Source organism: Ictidomys tridecemlineatus, chromosome 6 (assembly GCF_052094955.1).
Source record: "Ictidomys tridecemlineatus isolate mIctTri1 chromosome 6, mIctTri1.hap1, whole genome shotgun sequence".
Classification (NCBI taxonomy): Eukaryota; Metazoa; Chordata; class Mammalia; order Rodentia; family Sciuridae; genus Ictidomys; species Ictidomys tridecemlineatus.
This window is the reverse complement of record NC_135482.1, coordinates 103,068,986-103,091,485: the sequence shown is the minus strand read 5'-3', so window position 1 is coordinate 103,091,485 and position 22,500 is coordinate 103,068,986. Positions and strand designations below refer to the sequence as shown.

The following is a 22,500-nucleotide window of genomic DNA, read 5'->3' as shown; positions in this document are numbered from 1 at the left end:
ATTAATTCTATCATGTATAACTAAAAAGAATCAATAAAAAAGTGCTGATTCTTTTTATTTTTCTTCAGAAAGGGGAGAAAGCATTTATTTTATTTTAAATGAAAGTGCTAATTCTTTTTAAAAATTTTAAAAATTTGTTCTTTTTTAGTTATACTTGACAGTAGAATTATTTTGACGTATCATACGTACATGTAGTATAACTTCCCATTTTTGTGGTGGTCCATGATGTGGAGTTACACTGGTCATGTATTCGTGCGTGAACATAGGAAAGTTATGTCTGATTCATTCTACTGCCTTTCCCATTCCCATCCCCTCTCTCTTCCCCTCAAACTCCCTTGTTTACTCCAGTGATTTTCCCCTCTATTGTGAGCCAGCATCTGCACGTTAGAACATTCAACCTTTGCTTTTTTGAGATTGGTTTATTTCAAATAAATGCTGATTCTACTGAAGAGGAATCACTGCACTTTCTAGGGTGAAAGAAGAGGGCCCAATCCAGTCACCCTGTCAGACAACTTGTGGGCATCTGTGTGTTTGGAGAAGATGACAGGGCTTTGCTTTTCTCTTTCTTATGGTTTAGATTAGAGGTTTGTCCCAAAAGATCATGTATGAACAGTACAAGAAAGCTTAGAGGTGAAACAATTGGGTTATGAGGTTCTTAATCCAATCAGTGCATTGTTTTTTTTTTCTGATAGGGATTAACTAGATGATAACCGTAGGCAGATGTAGGGTGCAGCTGGAGGACATGGGTCTCTGGGGACCTGCCTTTTGTGTATATATTTTCTTTGTGGTGAGAAGCCTCCTCTCCTTTGCTTCCTGGTGTATTGTGCAGAGTCATTTTCCCCCACCACTCTCTTCTATCTCGATATTCTGCCTTGCTTTGGGCCCACAGCAATGAAGTGAATTGAGGATAAAATAATAGACAGTAAAATGATCAGGCAGTCAGGATAAAGGGCCCCGTTCAACCACACCTAGAGGCTAACCCGTAGACATATTAATGAGCACCAACAAGTCCTTTTTCAAATGTACAAGACCGCGCCGAGGCTAACCTGTGGGAACACCTCCAGTCACCTCCTATGTCCCAGAGGTGGAAAATGGAAGTTGAGGGTGAACCCAGGTGAAAATTATAAAAAGGAGGATGGAATTGAGCCTGGGGTAGTCAGGGTGCTTTTTAAATACCGATTTCACATAGATTTTGCTCCATGCTCTGCCTAGAATCATATATAAACTCCTAAGCTGGCACACCAAAATGGGTTTTTCTGCTATTAGGCCCCCTTCTGCATGGTGAGAATTCTATCTTTTTTCAAATAAATTCTACTCTGTTTACTCTTCCCTTCCATGATTGTCCATGGATTTTATTCTTCAAAATTTGTAAGAGAAGAACTCTGAAGAAATTGGTGAAGTGGGGAATCTAGTCTCATCTCAAAACTCTGGATTCGTCTTGGCCTCCATGGGGACCGTCAGAAGGGAGAGTGAAATGAACTAATGCTCTGTCACTTTGCTTTTCTTCCAGGAGTCCTGTACTCCATTTTGTACATTGTCTCTATCAAAAATTACTGGGACCCTGTCAGCCAGTTAAAAGAGAATAGTGGGGCTGCCAGACTTAAGACTCAGGGGAAAGGCTTTGCTGGAGTGAGACTTATCAATCTCTCTCTGCCTTTGGTGGAGAGAATGTCGGTCTGATCTTGCCTCAGTCATGGCCATCATGGGAATCCATTCACTGAGAAACTGAAGTCTCTTTTTGAAGCACAGTAAGTCTCTGGCCAGTGCTACTCTCTGGTGTGAATGCAGATGGTCGAAAGCCAATGGATTGGCAACGCGCTCCATCTCGGCTTTAATCTCTTTCATGGCCTTTCACCTGATGGTGGAGGGAGGACCTCACTTGGTAGCTCCCTGGATCCCAGGCTGAGGTAAATTCTCAGTGCCATCTGACGACTCCAAGGTAGAGCAGCCTTACCTGTCCATCTACCAGTGTGTGAGTGAGTTGCCTCTTTCTCTTTGCTTCTTTTTATCTTCCTTGTAGCAATTTCCTCAGGAAAAATGGAGCTCAATCTCAGATCCTGTCTGACCAATACTTGGTTCTGCCAGTTTACACTTTATCAGACTAAAGGGAAAGATAGTCTTGTCCTACTAGGAAGAATAATAGGTCCCTAGAATTTAAACTCTGCCTGTTTCCCTAGGAAAAGCTCTATAATCGCTCTAAGACATTCTACCTACTAGATTAAGTGTAGGGTCATAAATCTTGAGTCTATTACATTGTTTTTCAGATGGGTAACACACCATCTGGCACAGAATGTGGACAATGGGATTCCTTTGACACTCAAACCCTGGGGAAAGATGCCTAATGTTTACTATACTCAAGCTTGGCCCAAACACTAGTTGGAGGACAGGGAGAGATTAATTCTTGAAGGGAGCATAAACTCTAACACCACCTTACAGCTAAAGTTACATGAGCAATTGCCCAAAACAGTTCAGACTAAAGAGAAAAAAGTGCCAACTTTAAATCCAAACCACTGTGGCACTTTCTCATAACTTTGGGTTTTATTCCCTCACTAAGTCCAGAAAAGCCAACTGCTCTAGTCCTAAACCTTTTGAGAACATTTAAGAGGCTACTTTGATGACAATATTGCAGCAAGGACTTAACACAGTAAGCCAGGAATGTCAGGGGACACCCTAAGTCTCAGGGGATTTTTTTTCTCTCAAGATGGGCACAGGGGGAAAAAACCCACAAAAATCCTGTGTATGAGGATTTCACAAGCTCCCACATTCTTTTGATATCTGGGCTAACTCTAATCTGATCCAAAAGTGCATGCTTATCTGATAAATGTGTTCTGTATACTCCTTTTTATTAGAGTAATTTTTCATTTTTTTGGGGGGAAAAAATCTTTTTTGAGTTCAATTTTTACTGGTGAACTCACCTCCAGTTTTGTGCACCTAAATATATAATCCTGATTTTTCTTCCTGCTATATTTTATTAAGAGGGCAATTTTTCAAGGATTAGCTCTCAAATACATTTAAAAAAAACTCTTTTTACAGAGTTCTAAGGAGAGCATAAACCATGGTGATGTTGGGAATAAATCTGATGGTCATTGAGGATAAATGGCCACCTGAACCTTGATTTCAGTGTCTGCCATGGCTGTCAGAGTTTATGACTAACATTTCCTACTGTATAGGCCTACCCTATGTGTAAGTCATGTGAAGTCTGATTTGCTCTATTTTAATTTCTAAAGACTTTAATAGAAACTTGAATGAACATTTGTAGCATTTTCTCCTATCTGTGGAGATCTAAAACCTGCTAAAGAACAACAAGATTTGTTTCCTGTTTTATGTATGTGTGGACATCTGTGTATTATATTGTTGTGTCAATATGTGTGCTTGTATCCATATATAATGTACATGGGATCAAAATTAGCTTATAGGTAAATGAATACTCATAAATTTAATTAGTGGATCCAAATGACTTTTCAGTTCATTTGACTTATATAAAGCTTTAACCAAAGGGTCAATTTACATTGGTAAGAATAAAAGACATCTTTGAAGTTAACTCACATGTTTTTCTAGGTGGTCAGCCAATCAAAAATGTTTTCTAAAAAATGTCCATTGCTTGTAGGATTTTTTTTTCCAGTAGGGAAAATGTGGCTATACTTGTCTGATATCTTGATTTTCACAGGTAACCTTAAGTTAAAGTTAGAAATGAGTAAATTAGATCTAATAAATAGCATTAATTTTCATAAATGTGTTTGTTAAAAGAGACATATGATTAATTTACAACAGCTAAATATAAACTCAAATACTTTTCTAAGTTCTTTAAAGTAATGCATTTGGGTTTGTCGTGTGTGGGAGGGTGTGTGTGTGTGTGTGTGTGTGTGTGTGTGTGTGTGTGTGTGTTTTGTGTATTGAACCCAGGGCTTTGTGTATGCGAGGCCAGCACTCTACCAACTGAGCTATATCCCCAGCCCTGTCAGGTGTGTTTTTATAAATTCATAAATGGGATAACAGTTTAAAGATTGCTTTGTTCTGAGTATTCACTGAAAGCAAAGTTATGAAGAGTTAAAATTCTAGCAGATTTAATTCTATGTGGAAAGAGTACAAAAAGTTTCAACTGAGTCAGGTATGGTGGTGCATGCCTGTAGGTTGAGGTTGAGGCAGGAGGATTTTGGGTTCAAATGCAGCCTTGGAAATTTAGAGAAGCTCTGAGCAACTCAGTAAGATCCTGTAACTAAATAAAATATTAAAAAGGGCTGGGGATGTGGCTCAGTGGTTAAGCACCCCTGATTCAATCTTCAGTACAACCCCCCATTTTTAAATTAAAGTTACTCGAGAGTATTTAATCTTGTTAAAAAGGCATAATTTATTTTAATTCAGAAATTTCATGGATTGTTTCAAAGTAAATTTATGAAAGTCAAAAGTATAGCAATATATTTTGGTTAACTTGTTGGGTAAACAAGCTGTAAAATGTGTAAGTTGCAGAAGGCTTATGAAAGGTGAATCTCAAAATGTTCATATGTGACTTAGTTAACTATAATCAAGTTTTACTAAAGTCAAATTTTATTTTTAAATTTTATTTATTTTATTTAAAAAAAATTTTATTGTTGCTTGTTCAAAACATTATATAGTTCTCGACATGTCATATTTCACACTTTGATTCAAGTGGGTTATGAACTCCCATTTTTATCCCGTATACAGATTGCAGAATCATATCGGTTACACATCCACTGATTTACATATTGCCATACTAGAGTCTGTATGTGTCAGGTATGGTGGTGTCATATCTGCCTTTCCTATCCTCTACTATCCCCCCTCCCCTCCCCTCCCCTCCCCTCTTCTCTCTCTACCTGTTCTACTGTAATTCATTTCTCCCCCTTGTTTTTTTCCCTTTCCCCTCACTTCCTCTTGTATGTAATTTTGTATAACCATGAGGGTCTCCTTCCATTTCCATGCAATTTCCCTTCTCTCTCCCTTTCCCTCCCACCTCTCGTCCCTGTTTAATGTTAATCTTCTTCTCATGCTCTTCCTCCCTACTCTGTTCTTAGTTACTCTCCTTATGTCAAAGAAGACATTTGGCATTTGTTTTTTAGGGATTGGCTAGTTTCACTTAGCATAAAAAAATATGGAATGCTTCACGAATTTGCATGTCATCCTTGCACAGGGGCCATGCTAATCTTCTCTGTATCATTCCAATTTTAGTATATGTGCTGCCGAAGCGAGCACCTAAAGTCAAATTTTAATATACTGATACAGAGAAAATCTAATTCTCTAGGTTTAACAACAGGGTTTCTTAAAACATTGATATGCTTATCTATTAAGATAATTTCTAGTGTCTGTTAAGTTTAGTTACATAGGAAAACTAAGTCTTATGAATTTGCACCTATTTTAAAGTCCTTTAAATAATATCACCATCACTGGTTAAATAAGCAACTTTTGTTATTTCAGGTTGACATCCTAGATATGTATGTCTAGAGAGAATATATACTAAATTCTCAAGTTTTGTATATTTGCTATATAAAAGTTTTAAAAATTCAGGCAAGTTAACCAATAACTACTGCCTCTTTTTTTAAAAAATAAATTTTCAATTTTAAATCTAGTTTACATCTGTTTGAGTACATAAAGGCTTTATCATATTAATGAGATGCATTTATGTATCAAATAAGACTTTCTGGTCACTAATACTGTTTCTCTTGATAATTTCATTTTTTTTGTAAAACTTTATAACTCTGTTGCATGTTGTTTCTTATCTCATCTGAGTGAGTTTGAGATAATAAGCCATCACCTACAGGACAGATAGGTGTTACTTTCAGTAAACTAAAAGAGGTTACTATAAGATTGTATCATTGGCCTACTGGATGTTTAAAACCAGGGGATCAAAAATCAAGGAAGTCAAAGGGCAAAGAATAACCAATATTTCTCTTTTGCCCTCTGAGGTCAGCTTGAACCCAGGGAATGAGGGGGGCTTCTCTAACAGCTTTGAAACTCTGGGCCACATGATCTCCCAATCAAGGGGATTGATGGGACTCTATAGAAAGGAAGCCAACAAGTGCATTTGCTGCAAAGAGGAGAATCATTGAAGAATAAAGTGCCTAATGCTTCCAAGGGAAGCCACATGAGGTCATCAAGACTTTGACCCTTCCTGGTAGATAGCACTATAGAAGCTTAAGAGATATTTCACAAGTTCCCTAGAATGACACCCTGAGGAACCTCAGCTGGCTCTTAATAGTAGGTAAAAATGATGTTTTGACTCATTTGATCTTAAAAATGGCAGAAAGGTTTAACAAAGCACAGTCATATATGAATATTTAAAAGGAAAGATAATGATTCTTTTAGTGCAACTTAAGATGTACACTTGCCATTTCTCTGAAAAGTAAAGTTGAGAGGTTATACAGCTAAAGAAAATCTCTCTATTAGACAGAAGTAACACCAATACAAAGGCTGTTTTACAAAATCAGATGGCTTTTTGATATAGCTCAAGAGGAATTCTTAAGCCATTGTGAAATCTAAATGTAATGTATATATTTCTAACAACTTTACTAATGTTTCCAATAAGAGGCCCTCACTCACAAATCAGTGACATGTTAGTCCACACCCTAAGATTTGATAAGTCACTTATAGTTTTCAGGGACTAGTTAATAATAATGGTTATAAATAATAATGCTAATTATTTAATAGAAAATAATGTTTGCTCTCTTGTTTATTGTCTTAATATGACTCTTGCTCTATGAATGCCTTGTCCATTACCTGCCATGAGTTACCTGCCAACCACCACCATGGACCTGTGAACTGCACCGATGTGTGAGATGCCCAAGCTCCAGATGGCCTTACCCATGGAATCCAAGACAAAGCACTTTTTCTACTAGGAGTCTTTAGACAGGTCTCTGTGGAAGGACCCTGAACGCTGTCCTTTTCAATACCCCTTTTCAGCCTGAAGCAGCTAGAATGTTCATCTTTACTCTAAAAGCATTTAGAGTGCCTTCTTCAGAGGGGGGAAGGAATGAAGATAAAATAATAGATGGTAGTCAGGATAATAGGCAGTCAGGATAATGGACCCATTTAACCACACCTAGAGACATATTAATGAGCACCAACAAGGCCTATTTCAAATGTAAAAGACCGTGAGGCTCACCTGTGGATTTACAGCCAACTCCTTTGTCCCAGAAGTGGAAAATGGAAGGTGAGGTAAATCCAGGTGGAAGTTATAGAAAGGAGGATGGAAGTGAAACTGGGTGGCAGCCAGGATGATTTTTCAATACCTATTTTACATAGATTTTACTCCATGCTCTGCCTGGAACTATATATAAACTCCTAAGCTGGCACACCAAAATGGGATTTTCTGTTATCACACTCTCCCACATGGTGGGAGTTATGTCTCTTCTCATTCAAATAAATCCTACTTTGTTTACTCTTGCCTTCCACGATTGTCTATGAATTTTTTTAATCAAAGTTTGCAATACAAGAACCCAGAGGAAATTGGTGAAGTGGGAAATCTAATCTCACCTTAAAACTTTGGTTTCAGTCCATCTATGGACTAAGACTTCTGAAACCATGAGTCCCCAAATAAACCTTCCCTCCTTAAATTGTTTTTGTCAGATTTTCTGGTTGCAGAAGAAAAAAAAAGACTAAAACACTCCCCTATTGGTGTTGATCACTTCTTGAACTCTGATATTGAGGATCCCCATATTATCTCCTATGTTCCTCTAGTTTTTCTAGTGAGCTCCCAGTGGAGTGCCAGGAAGAAGATATCATGAGTGTGAGGTACCCTTGTGTCTGCTACCTCAATTCTTCCAGACTGAGAAGGCAGCCCACACTTTATTATGAATAATTTGTTAGAACTTTATCTTATGTCATATATATATTTGACTGGACCATTCATTTTGGAATTTGGATTCCTTGGATGATGTGTGGCTTCAGTTACAAGAATAAACTGAAAAAAGAAAAAGTTATGATTTTGTAGTTCATTTGCTTTTCCTCATTTTTGAGGCAGGAAAAACATTTAAATTTTCTATGCACTCAACCGAGGTGGGAGTCTGGATAATTGTTATTTTCTAGTTCTTGTCTGTTCATGTCAGACTTCCTTCATTTGTAGATTTGTTTCTATTGTTTATTTTATCTTCCACTATTTTATTCTGTCTCTCATCATTCCTAAGCAGTTTTTATTGAATTCTAGATTTTTAAAAAATAAGCAGTCTTGTTCCTATTGAAATTATTTTGCTCCAGAAAATAAATCTTTGATTTTTAAAGCAGGAAGGCAGATCCAATCAGAATAAATCAGTTAGGTAATTTTGTTAAGGCTGAGACTAGTTCTGATTTACCTCTTTTTAGGGTTTAACCCTCCTGAAATTTCAACTAAATCTATAGTTTAGGGGATTCCTACACTTGGAAGAGCATGAGTTTTAACCTTAGTTTCCACAGCATCAGGTATCCCTTGAGAACTAAATATTTTAACACTTTAATTTTAATGATTTTTTTAAAATACCCACTACAATTAGCATTTAGACCTGTTCTTTTTATGACCTGGGGTGTGTGTATACGTGACTTATATGTACTTATTTTTAATTACCTAAATTCTTGACCATAGTTTTGATGTTTTATTTCACAACCATTATGAATTTTATTTCACTGTAATACCTTGGGTTATAAATTGCTCCACAGCATGTGATCCAATTAAATTTAGGCTCCTTTGAAGCAGTCCTTGTTTGTTGATCTTATGGAACTATAACCCTAGATAAAAGTATGGCAGAGAGGGGCCTTGTATACCTACTAGCTTCCATTATACTGAAATAAGATGTGGAGATGAGTTATGATTCAAATATTTTAGACTAATCCTTTCTTACGGCATGCTTTCCTTGAAAAAATGTTTATATACATTAAATGCCTGTTTTGTTTTTATAAAATGTAATTTTCATTTTGTTATTTTAGAGCATAACAAGATGGTCCTGGTACATCTTATTCTTCTCTGCCTTAGAATCAAGCATGGTTACAAATATGGTATCTATCATCTATCTATCTATCTATCTATCGATCGATCGATCGATCGATCAATTGATGTATCTATCTATCTATATATCTATCTCTCAAGACCAAAATAAAAAAAATTTGTCTGATTTGGCTTATTGCTTGTGGTAGTCACTTCTAGATCCTCTCAATGGAAAGAGATGCATGGGCTCTCTCTCGTCCAACAAGGAGGTCCATGGAACAGGGTAGAGGAGAGTGTGGCTGTGGAGTCAGGAATCAAGACCTCTGGAGACTAAGCTGGAAGCAGTTCTGATTTTATTGCGTAGTTACCATCTATATATACTTGGGCAGTATATAGGCAGATTATGGGCAGCCACCAATACAATTCTTTGTCAACTCTCCTTGAGGCAAAAAATCGAGGAGTGGGCCGCAGAGCAAGCACTTGTGACTGCAACATGTAGTCTTATGCCCAGGGCTGTGCCAATGGGGTAAGTGGTTTACCACTCACGCACGTAGCAGGAGGGGAGTGGTTTGTCACTCAGGTGCACTTAATGTATGCCACGTATGCAGTACTCCATGCACTTCACTTGTCTCCACAAAGAGATAGAAAAATGAACACACAAAAATAAACATATACACACATCATTTCTTTCATGTGATATCTTAAGAAATTGAACTTACAGACTTAATGAGTAGAATGGTGGTTGCCAGAGTGCATAGGAAGATAAAATGGAAACATGTTGATCAAAGGGTCATGTTGGTCAAACTTTCATTTATAAGATGAGCAAGTTCTGGGGAATCTCATGTACACCATGGGTGGTGATAGATGTGACAGTGAATTTGATTATGGTTATTATTACACAATGTATATATACATAAAACCATCACATTTTATATCTTTAATATATTCACTCCTTTTTGTCAATTGCATATTTAAAAATAAAAACAAGAAAAAATAATTGAATGGTATTTCTTCAGTTATATAAGAAAAAATTAATATATATTCCAAATATGTTGAAAATATCCTTCAAAAATGAAAGCAGATTGCAATTAACCTAGTTGTTCTATGTGCATCTTTGAATATGCAACAGTGATTTTACTTTTATATATCTAGGTAGCATATATCTATAAAAGCACTATATATATATATATATATATATATATATATATATGGCATTAATTTGAAGAAGTATAAATAAACAGAAAGAAGACCAGTAGACTAGAGGAAAGGGAATATGGGATGGAAGGATGGGGAGGGAATGAGGAGGTACTGGGAATTGAAGTGGAAAAAAATATGTTTCAGGCATGTATGATTATGTCAAAATGAACCCCAATACAATGTATAACTTTAAAGAATTAATAAAACCATAAAAGTGAGGTGAGATAAATATTTTATTATGAATGAAACATAATATTCATATAGAATTTTGCTACAAGGAATAACAAATAAAATTCTGCAGAAAATGGCAGATGGACACCTGAATCTAAAGAAAGTAATAATAAAGACTGTAAATGGCAAACACACAGACACAAACAACAACAAAAATAATTGAAAGATACTTATTTTCCTTTACTTTATTTAAAATGCGTATGATTATTTGAGGTAAATATCATAAACATATAATATGGTGATTAAAATTCACATACTTTTCATAAATATAAGACAACATTGGCACTTAGGAAGAAAATAAATCAAATTATATTGTTGCAAAGTTCTTACATTTTACTTAAAGTGTTTGTTATGGTTTAGATGTGGTGTCCCCCAAAAGCTCATGTGTGAGGCAATGCAAGAAGGAGAAATGATTGGGTTATAGCCTTAACCTAACCAGTGAATTAATCCCTTTTGCCATGATGTTCTGCCTCACCTTGAACCCTGATGAATAAGAGCTGGAATTCTATGGACTAAGTCCTCTGAAACTGTGAGCCCTCAAATAAAATTTTCCTTCTCTACAATTGTTCAAGTTGGATCTTTTAGTCACAGTGGTGAAAAAGCTGACTAAAACAGAAATTTGTACCAGAAGCAAAGTAGTTGCTATGACTAACCTGACCATGTGGTTCAGAAGCTTTTTGTAGTTTTTTGAAATTGGTGGGAGGAATTTTAAGATGTTTAGCAGTGCAAGCTGGAGATGCTTTAGCTTGTTGTAAGTGGAACTTAATGGCTAATTCTGGTGGGAGCTCAGAAGACCAAAATGCCAATAGGACCATGGACAGTGAAGACAGGGACCAAGAGGTTTCAGAGAAGGATTCTATTGGAATTTGGAGTAGAGGCCATTCCTGTTATGCTCTGGCTAAGAAATTGTCTGTATTTTGCCTGTCTCCTGAGACTCTCTATGATGCTGATTTTAAAAGTGATGTACTACTTAATGTGGCAGAAGAAATTTCTAGGCAGCATAGCATTCAGGTGGTAAAATGGATATTGCTGGCAGCTTTTAGCCAAATTTGTTGTGGTAATCAGGAGCAGAAAGCAGAATAGAAAGATTTGGAAAACGTGAACTTAAAGGCAGGAATAAAACTGGGGCTAAGGAAGTTGCAGTTGTTAAAGTTGTTATCACCACTAAAGAAATGCTATAGAGAACCCACCTGCCTTGAGCCACTTCGGCCCTTAGGAGTTCTGAAGGCAGAGCCAGCCCAGCTTTCCTGTGCTCACGGCTGGGAGTTGTGGGGGAATGCCACCCCACACCCACATGGAGAGCCACCTGTGCAGACAGTCACCCTGTGCTGGGGTTCCTTATTCACCAAAGCATGGCTCCACAGCCCAACATGAGAAAATATATAGGCTTGAGGCTGCCACTGCCAAGAAACTGAGATATTGCTGCTTCTATAAAGAGATAACAATAAAGACCTGGTAAGACATCACCAAGGGCCCTGTGGCTGGCTGAACCAGAGGTTTCTTTACTAGGGGTGCTAACAGTTATCCTGTTGCTGAGGTAACAGGAACTCTTGCATAGGGTTGCCTATCTCTTGCTTCTCTTACTAACAGCCAACTTCTTATGATTATCCTCTCACTAGTCATATAATCTAATACCTCCATATTCTCACATTCTACCTCATAAACATCTCAGCCAACCTCCCAGGCCCCCTTCCACCATCAGAAAATGTAAACCATTACAAAAAACTATTGATTATATGGTTGAAGATAACTGAACTCTTCATTTCTGTTCATAGTGACAAAAGTGTAAATGTAAAAATAGAAGCTAACTGATATTTGGCTGCACGTTGGGTATATTGAATGCTATAATATTAATCTCTCCCTTAAAAGTGAGGTATTGGTAACTTGTGGGCACACTATAAAACATTAGGACAGAAGCTGTAATACCTCAGATCTATACTGCAAGAGAGGAAGACACACAGACATCATGAAAAAACAAGGGAGGAAAGTGTCCCAAACAAACCAAGACATTACAACAATAAAATCCATAGATAGTGAAGCAGGTGAAATATCAGGGAAGGTATTCAGAATATATATAACTAAAATAACCTAAGTGAGCAGATACAGGCAAAAATTAAACATTCCAACAAAGAGATAAGAGAACAAATTCAGGTGACCATTGATCACACCAACAAAGAGATAGGAGAACAAATACAGGTTGCAAGAGATTACTTCAAGAAAGAGAGATACCCAAAAAAAAAAAAACACAACAGAAATCCTCAAAATGAAAGAAACAATAAGCCAATTAAAAACTCAATAGATAGCACCACCAATAGACTAGACCACTTGGAAGACAGAACCTCAGACAATGAAGACAAAATATATAATCTTGAAAATAAAGTTGACCTCACAGTGAAGGTGATAAAAAAAACCATGGACAGAACATCCAAGAATTATGGGATACCATCAAAAGACAGATTTATTGGAATAGAGGAATGTTCAGAGATTCAAACCAAAGGAATGCACAATCTCTTCAATGAAATAATATCAGAAAATTTCCTAAGCATGTAGAATGAATTGGAAAATCAAATACAAGAAGTCTATAGGACACCAAATGTACAAAATTACAACATATCTACACCAAGACACATTATAATGAAAATGCCTAGCATACAGAATAAGGATAGAATTTTAAAGGCTGCAAGAGATAAAAATGAGATTACCTTTAAGGGAAGACCAATTTGGATCTCAGCAGATTTTTCAACCCAAACGCTCAAAGCTAGGAGATCTTGAAATAACATATACCAAGCTCTAAAAGATAATGGATGCCAACCAAGAATCTTAAATCCAGCAAAATTAAGCTTCAAATTTGATGATGAAATAAAAACTTTCCATATTAAATAAAAGCTAAAAGAATTTACAGGAAGAAAGCCTACACTACAGAACATTCTTGGCAATATATTCCACAAGGAGGAAATGAAAAACAACAATGAAAATCTGCAAAGGGAAAAAATACAATAAAAGAAAAGTCAACCAAAGGAGAAACCAAGTCAAGCTAAATACCAAAAATAGACAAAAAATGACCAGTAATACAAATCATATCTCAATAATAACTCTAAATATTAATGGCTTAATCTCATCAATCAAAAGACATAGGCTGGTACATTGGATTTTTTTAAAAGACCCAACAATATGCTGCCTTCAAGAGACTCATCTCAGATTGCTAAGGGAGAAGATGGCGGCGCTGGGAGAACCTGTACGCCTGGAGAGGGATATTTGTAGAGCAATTGAATTGTTGGAAAAACTACAAAGGAGTGGAGAGGTACCACCACAGAAACTTCAGGCTTTACAAAGAGTCCTTCAAAGTGAGTTCTGCAATGCTGTAAGAGAGGTATATGAACATGTCTATGAAACTGTGGATATCAGTAGCAGTCCTGAAGTGAGAGCTAATGCAACTGCAAAGGCTACTGTCACTGCGTTTGCTGCCAGTGAAGGACATTCTCATCCTCGAGTTGTTGAGCTACCCAAAACAGAAGAGGGACTTGGGTTCAATATTATGGGAGGCAAAGAACAAAACTCTCCAATCTATATATCTAGAATAATTCCAGGTGGAATAGCTGATAGGCATGGGGGCCTCAAATGAGGAGATCAACTTCTTTCTGTTAATGGAGTGAGCGTTGAAGGAGAACATCATGAAAAAGCTGTAGAACTGCTGAAAGCAGCCCAAGGAAAGGTTAAATTGGTAGTACGGTATACACCCAAAGTCTTAGAAGAAATGGAGTCACGCTTTGAAAAAATGAGATCTGCAAAACGCAGGCAACAGACCTAATACATTTAAAACTTTATATTCAATTTTGCTTTTTAGCTAGAGAAGTTTTACTTGTGACCTACTGATGGCCACAATGCCAATGATTATAAAAAAAATACAAACTTCCCTTGAAATACTCCTTGCCATTTTATAAATGCCTATTTTAACATCATTTATGGTTCTAGAGATGCATACACTTTTTTCTGACAAGAAAAAGTAAAAGGTGTTGAGGGCAATTCTGTCCTGCTGTTTTTACAGACCTTTTTCAAATGCAGATTTTGTCATAAAGTTGTTATAGATTTTTAAAAATGCTTTTTTAATATTAAAATGTACTTTTACATTCTTAATCTTTTTTTAAGAAGAATGTTTTTTTCATCTGGCTACTTATTTAAAATTAACAGTTCTCCAACTTTTTTTTTTTGCTTACTATATTTTCTTTTAACCTCTGAAATTTCTTTACGATTTCCAAGAAATTAAGTATGGCAGTCTCACTTCATTACCCTGTAGTTGTTAACATCATTACTGCATTTTGTACTTTGAACATACACATAATATATATATAATCAATGGTAGATAATAACACAGCATATTGGAAGTTTTTTACTTTTATTTGAACATGTATAATGGGTATTCGTTTATACTGATTTATAAAAGTAAGTTTTAAACACTGAAACAATCATCACCTAAAATATGTATGTCATAATATTTAAGCAGTGAGGCAAGAGGATGTAATTTGACTATTAGCATTAATGATTATATCCCTTTCTAATTGTAGTCAACAATATATCAAAAAGTATAAATGCGAAACAGGTTCAGATCTCATCTTGCAAATATTTTTAAGGCTATTGATTTTTATTTGAGTACATTTCTCATGGTTTGGTCTTTCCATGCCTAGAGATGAGCCAGTTAGTTTGTGGTAGGAAATAGCAGAAAGAAAGAAGAAAAATTTAACCTCACTAGTCTTGAGTTATACATCTAGATCATTTTAAAGAATCAATGTTAAATAGGAAAAGGAGGATATGTTTAAGATCTGTAAAAACTATGAGGTGATTTGATAAGAATCTGTAGATTGTCACAATGAGTAGGAACTCATTTATATTAAAACGGTTGGATTTAGGGATGCAATCTTTGTTTACGATTCAAATATAATGGGAATTTTGAAAGTTACTTTGTCATTTGTCCACTGGATGTCACTCTTTTACTAAACGGCAGCTATTAGTATATGACTGTGACTGAGTTCTTCATAAAAGCTGAAATTAAAGAGTTAATTTTCAGTCACAATTCATAGGAACATTTGTACTTTTTTAAAAAATTGTGAATGACATGCTAAAAGAAGATGGGTTTAAAAAAATAAGAATTTGGCATAATTATCAATCCTGTATTTTAAAAAGTGGGCATTCCTTCAGGAAGAATAGAAATTTGTATACCTTTTTCTGCATGTTTGTGAGCACTGTGAGTCTTAAAAGATTATTCCAGTTTTCAGTGATTTCTCAGAATATAAGTCAATCAGCATTGTTATTTATCATTTAGGTATTGAACACTGGATTGCATGGTTGAATGTGTCTGTAGTCCACTACAAAACATGCTTGTTATTGATAGGATCATGTTGTTAAATTGTATATTTTCAAAATTAATTGGTGTGTTTTTAAAATGTTGGGACCAAAGTAGTATAGAAGAATTATGGACTTAATTTAATTGTAAAATTATTAGAGGTATTTGTTGTAGAGCTTTATATATTAAAGAGAAGTATTGGTGCATATAAAAACATTAATGTTATTGTTATGCTTGTATTCTTGCATTACAGGGTAAATAAGCCCTGAAGAAATCTTATTTTAATATAGCTACAGCTGTAGTAGCTTTTAGGATATATCAACATTTCCTTATAAATTATAGCTTCCTGGTTCAATGTCTCAGCTGTATCCAAACTTTCAGCCAAGTTAAATCTTTTTTGGTGTTGAATCTCAGTAAATTAAGTAAGCTGGGTTTTTTTTTCTTTCAAAGTAATCCACAATCTGTCTTTGTGTGGGTTGGCACCTATTTATAATTCTTAAAATAAAGATAGCTTAACGAGCCAAATACAGTAGTTTTGCTTTGTACTGTTGAGCATGAGTAGCAGTAGTTTGTTTTTATTAATGCAATTTTCATAGTATATCTCAGAATTTTAAATCTTATCATAGAACGGTTCATTCAATAGCAAAGATACACAAAGGTGGTCTAGTATGATGAGGAAATGAAGGAATTTTCATCTTGTAAATGGATGGTTTGTGAATAAAGCTAGGCATAAAGTAAATACATAATCGGTGCTTGATTTGTAAATTACAAATGTTAACCCCCCTTCCATTTTTTTCTTTAATTTTCTTATTACTTCAAAATGAATTGACTCAGTGTTTCTCAACCTTAGTTGCATATTAGAACTCAAAAATTATTAACACTTGAGTCCCTTCCCATACAACTAAATCAGAGTCACTTGTTTAAAAAAAAATACTAGATGGTTCTAAGGGACATCCAGGGTTGAGAACCGCTAATTTTGTTTTCAAGTATCAGAATAGAATACTTCAATTTGTAGCTACATGCTGATTGATTATATTATTTATTTAGGCATAAAACATACTTGGCATTTCTTATTTGGAAAGTAATAATAAAACTATTATTTTTTCTTTTATTAAAAAACTAGTAGTTTAAATATAAACTTTTAATGTTTCATCTTTCTGCCCCTTTTGCTTTAAAACTTACAAAGATAGTGTTTATTCTTTGAAAAAGCAGCTTAAAAATTACAGATGAGAAATATTGTCATTGATAATTACATGCTGCTTAATATGGTCACTATCTTTTACTGTAATGCTAGATTATAGTGGCCTAGTTCTTTAAAAGTTTGATGATTCAGATATGTAGGGAGTTATTTTGTTTTGTTGTCATTTTCCTCCTCTTCCAAATTTTTAGTTTATGTTTTATTTTTTTCTTGTCAAGTATTTAAATATTTTGGCTCAAATAGTTTGTTTACAATTAAAATGGATATTATAGCATTTAGTAGAAGAAATAGTATGGCTTATCTGGAAAGAATGTCAGCATGACTTGGTATAGACTTAATACATGTTGTGAATATTTTATAATGTGGAATGATCATTGAAATATTAAGGACTCTAGTAATTGTATTTCCTGAATAAATGTATGTTTATGAATTTTTTTAACTTACAGTTTGTTCTTTCCTCTGCCAGCAGTCTAGTTTTATAGTTTTTATTGTCCAAAATTCATTATTGTTGTTTCTTTAAAGGTTATTATAGTAATAGTTAAATAATGGAGAAAAACAAGTCACTTGCTATCTCATTGCTTTTCAAGAACTTTAAAACTAATTTGTATCTGGACATGGTTTTTAAAAATACTGGCAAATGATATGCTTCTACTTTTTTAGTTCAAGATAATATTTCTCCAAAATGGATGTAAAATAATACTTTTTCAGCAGATGACTTCATTTATCAATTTAATTCTGATTCTAAAGCTTATTTAAAATAAATTTGTATGTGTTAAAAAAAAGAGACTCATCTCATAGGAAAAGACACCCACAGACTGAAGGTGAAAGGTTAGGATAAAATATACGATTCACATAGCTTAAACAAGCAAGCAGGGGTTTTCATTATCATATCAAATAAAGTAGACTTCAATCCAAAGTTAATCAAAAGGGATAAAGATGGACATTTCATACTGTGTAATGGAATCATACATCAAGACATAACAGTTATAAATATATATGCCCCCAATAATGGAGCATCTACATTCATCAATAAAACTCTTCTCAAGTTTAAGAGTCAAATAGATCACAACATAATAATTCTGGGTGACTTTAACATACCTCTAGATAGATTGTCCGAACAAAAGTTGAACAAAGAAACTAAAGAACTCAATAATACAATCAATAATTTAGACTTAACTGACATATATAGTCCATCAACGAGTGAAAACACTTTCTTTTCAGCAGCACATGGATCTTTCTCTAAAATAGACCATATGCTATGCCACAAAGCAATGCTTAGCAAATACAAAAGAGTAGAGATACTACCCTGTATTCTATCAGACCACAATGGAATGAAATTAGAAATCAATGATAAAAAAATAAAAGCTACTCCAACACTGGGAGACTAAATAATATGCTATTGAATGAACAATGGGTTGCAAAAGTTATCAAGGGGGAAATTAAAAAATTCTTAGAAGTAAATGAGAACACTGATACAATGTAGTAAAATCTCTGGGATACTATGAAGGCAGTGCTAAGAGGAAAGTTCATTGCATGGAGTTTATTCCTTCAAAGAAGAAAAGGTCACCAAATAAGTGACCTTAAATTACATATCAAAGCCCTAGAAAGAGAAGAATGAATCAACACCAAAAGCAGTAGGAGACAGGAAATAATTAAAATTAGAGATGAATTCAATTAAACTGAAACAAAAGAAACAAAAAAATCAACAAAACAAAAAATTGTTGGTTCTTTGAAAAAATAAATGAAATTGATAAACAATTAGCCATGCTAACAAAGAGAAGAGAGAGAAAACTCAAATTACTAACATCTGTGATGAAAAATAAAATATTACAATAGACACTACAGAAATACAGAAGATAACTAGAAATTATTTTAAAAATTTGTACTCCAATAAAATAGAAAATATTGAAGGCGTTGTCAAATTTCTAGAGGCATATGATATGCCCAAACAAAATCCGGATACTATATACAATTTAAACAGATCAATTTTAAGCAAGGAAACAGAGGACACTATCAGAAGCCTACCAACCAAGAAAAGCCCAGGACTGGATGGATACACAGCTGAGTTCTACAAGTTATCAAGGGGGAAATTAAAAAGAAGAACTAACACCAATACTTCTCAAACTATTTCATGAAATAGAAAAAGAGGGAACACTTCCAAACACATTCTATGAGGCCAATATCACCCTGATTCCAAAACCAGACAAAAACACATCAAATAAAGAAAATTTCAGACTAATAGCTCTAATAAATATAGCTGCAAATCTTCTCAATAAAATTCGGGCAAATCAAATACAAAAAAATATCAAAAAGATAGTGCACCATAATCAAGTAGGGTTCATACCAGGGATGCAAGGTTAATTCAACATACAGAAATCAATAAATATAATTCATCACATCAATAGACTCAAAGATAAAAATCATCTGATCATCTCAATAGATGTAGAGAAAGTATTTAATAAAATACAGCATTCCTTCATGTTCAAAATACTAGGGATATCAGGAATATAACTCAACATTGTAAAGGCTATCTATGCTAAGTTCCAGGCCAACATCATTCTAAATGGAGAAAAATTGAAAGGATTCCCTTTAAAAACTGGAACAAGACAGGATGCTCTCTTTCACCACTTTGATTTAACATAGTTCTTGAAACTCTAACAGAGCAATCAGACAGATGAAAGAAATTAAAGGAATATGGATAGGAAAAGAAGAACTCAAATTATTACTATTTGCAGACGATATGATTTTATACATAGTTTACCCAAAACATTCACCAGAAATCTCCTAAACTAACAAATGAATTAAGCAAAGTAGCTGGACATAAAATCAATACCCATAAATCAAAGGCATTTCTGTACATCAATAACAAATCCTCTGAAAAACAAACTAGGAAAACCACCCCATTTACAATAGCCTAAAACAACAACAACAACAACTACAAAACCTTGGGAATAAACTTAACAAAAGAAGTGAAAGACCTCTATAATGAAAACTACAGTATGCTAAAGAAAGAAATCAAAGAAGACCTTAGAAGATGGAAAGATCTATCTTGTTCTTGGATAGGCAGAATTATTATTGTCAAAATGACCATACTACAAAAAGCACTATACAGATTCAATGCAATCCCAATCAAAATCCCAATGACATTCCTCTTAGAAATACAAAAAGCAATCATGAAATTTATCTGGAAAAATAAGAGGCCCAGAATAGTCAAAGCAATCCTTAGCAAGAAGAGTGAAGCTGGTGACATTACTATTCCAGACTTTAAACTATACTACAGGATAATAGTAACAAAAACAGTATAGTATTGGCACCAAAATAGACCTATAGACCAATGGTACAGAATAGAGGACACAGAGTCTAACCCACATAGCTATAGTTATCTTATATTAGACACAGGCACCAAAAATGTACATAGGAGAAAAAACAGCCTCTTCAATAAATGGTGCTAGTAAAACTGAAAATCCACATGTAACAAAATGAAATTAAACCTCTATTTCTCTCTATGCACAAAACTCAAAGTGGATCAAGGGCTTAGGAATTAAACCAGAGACCTTAGGACTAATGGAAGAAAAAGTAGGCCTAAATCTCCATCATGTTGAATTAGACCCTAACTTCCTTAATAAGACTTATAGTGCAAGAATTAAAACCAAGAATCAATAAATAGAATGGATTCAAACTAAAAAGCTTCTTCTCAGCAAAATAAACAGTCAGGTGAATAGAGAGCCTACAGAATGGGAGCAAATTTTTACCACAATACTTCAAATAGAGCACTAGTCTCTAGGGTATAAAAAACACCCGGAAACCTTAACACCAAAAAACCAAATATCCCAATCAATACATGGGACAAGGAACTGAACACAGACACTTCTCAGAAAAAGATACACAATCAATCAACAAACATATAAAAAAGTTCAACATCTCTAGCAGTTAGGAAAATGTAAATCAAAACTAAGATTTTATCTCATTTCAGTCAGAATGGCAGCTATTATGAAGACAACAATAAATGTTATCGAGGATGTGGGGAAAAAGGCACACTCATACATTGCTGGTGGGACTGCAAATTATGCAGCCAATCTGATAAGCAATATGGAAAACTGGGAATGGAACCACCATTTGACCCAGCTATCCACTCCTCAGTCTATACCCAAAGGATTTAAAAACCGCATACTACAAGGACACAGCCATATCAATGTTTATAGCAGCACAATTCACAATAACTAAATGGTGGAACTAACCCAGATGCCCTTTAGTAGATGAATGGATAGGAAAACTTTGGTATATATACACAATGGAACATTACTCAGCATTAAACGAGAGTAAAATCATGGCATTTGCAGGTAAACAGATGGAGTTGGAGAATATAATCCTAAGTGAAGTAAGCCAATCCCACCAAAACAAAGATGGAATGTTTTCTTTGATATGAGGATGCTGACTCATAATGGCGATGGTGGGGAGCATGGGAGGAATGGAAGAACTTTAGATAGGGCAAAGGGGAGGGAGGAAAAGGGAGGGGGTAGGACTGATGGTGGAATGAGATGGAAATCATTACCCTAATTACATGTAGGAAGACATGAATGGTGTGAAAATACTTTGTGTACACTCAGTGACTTCAAAAATTGTGCTCTATATGTGTAGTATGAAATGAATTGCATTCTGCCATTGTGTATAACAAATTAGAATAAATAAATAATTTAATGAAAAAAAGAATTAAAAAAAAGAACTGCAAGACAATAGTGACCCTTATCTTTATAGATTTGTGTTGGCACTCTTATGGTTATAGCAAATTTGAATCTATTCTGTGGATATTGTAGGACTGAGCAGTTGTGCAAACCTTTTTATTGTTACTGGGAGCCAATGGTATCACTGTTGGAGAAGAAAAATTCTGGTTAGAATAGAAAGATAAAGGAAGAATCTTGTTTTGTTGGACTGGGATTAGAAGTTTATGAATTGATTTATATTTTTGCTCTGTCTGCTCAGTGACCTTAAAGTAATCTTATCCCAGTAGGAAGACCTCATTTAGGCCCAGACCTTGATTTACAAATCTTACTTTCAATTAAAATGAACCAGTGTACAAAGTAAGCCTGGGTAATTTTGCTAGAAAGTAAAGAAGGCTGAAGAGCAGGGATCTCAAATAACACAACAGCTGGTTTGATGGTGATTCAACTGCTCAATTGGAATGGAATTATTCTATTCTTTTCTTTGATTGGCTTGTCTTTAGTCTCTCTCTCTCTTTTTTTTTCTTTTTGGTACTGGGAATTGAAATCAGGGGCCCTGGACCACTGAGCCACATTTCCAGCCCTATTTTGTGTTTTATTTAGAGACAGGATCTCACTGAGTTGTTTAGTGCTTCACTTTTGCTGAGGCTGGCTTTGAACTTGCAATACTCCTGTCTCAGCCTCCCTTCTAGGATTACAGGCGTGTGCCACTGTGCCCCACTGTCTTTAGTCTTATTCAGGAGTCTTATCTGATTATCAAATTTGTGGGAGTCCAGCTCTGGCAGGGGGTCTCAGGAGACAAACTGATGGTGAGGAGTCCTGGGTGGAGAAACAACACAGATACAAAAATGAAGGTGCTGAATCCCAATCTTTACTTGTGAAGTTAATCATATATACTTTTCATTTTGGCAGG

General features: G+C 35.0%; 1 non-coding gene and 1 pseudogene across 1 annotated transcript; one reads left to right on the top strand and one right to left on the bottom strand.

Moving 5' to 3' along the window:
• Positions 1 to 5,101: 5,101 nt before the first annotated feature.
• LOC120888823 (U6 spliceosomal RNA) lies at positions 5,102 to 5,208 on the bottom strand. The gene has a single exon (XR_005732494.2). It is a non-coding gene; the product is annotated as a U6 spliceosomal RNA (small nuclear RNA).
• Positions 5,209 to 13,537: 8,329 nt separating this feature from the next.
• LOC144364952 (protein lin-7 homolog C pseudogene) lies at positions 13,538 to 14,259 on the top strand (annotated as a pseudogene).
• Positions 14,260 to 22,500: the final 8,241 nt, after the last annotated feature.